At 35.3% G+C, this 232-nt stretch overlaps 1 protein-coding gene across 1 annotated transcript in view; it reads right to left on the reverse strand.

Moving 5' to 3' along the window:
• The window catches only part of LOC105812774 (glycine cleavage system H protein, mitochondrial-like), a 5,285-nt gene that overhangs the window by 1,250 nt on the left and 3,803 nt on the right, over positions 1-232 (reverse strand). The gene's annotated exons all lie outside the window — the stretch shown is intronic.

The raw sequence follows: 232 nt of genomic DNA on the forward strand, positions 1-232 counted from the left end.
ATGCTGGATTAAGTTATTTCACACTAGTTTATTTAGAGGTTCCATTTTCACTCCTCAATAGATTTTATGTATTTCTCATATGCTTCTTCACTCATTAGTTCATCTAGTTCTGAGGGGTTACTCAGTGTCATCTTGATCAGCCAACCATCTTCATAACAAGATTTGTTAACAACTTCAGGGTTTTCTGCCAGAGCTCCATTAATTTCAGTTACTTCTCCTGATAAAGGAGAAT

The sequence above is a fragment of the Propithecus coquereli genome, unplaced genomic scaffold (assembly GCF_000956105.1).
Source record: "Propithecus coquereli isolate 6110/MARCELLA unplaced genomic scaffold, Pcoq_1.0 Scaffold1071, whole genome shotgun sequence".
NCBI classification, from domain to species: domain Eukaryota; kingdom Metazoa; phylum Chordata; class Mammalia; order Primates; family Indriidae; genus Propithecus; species Propithecus coquereli.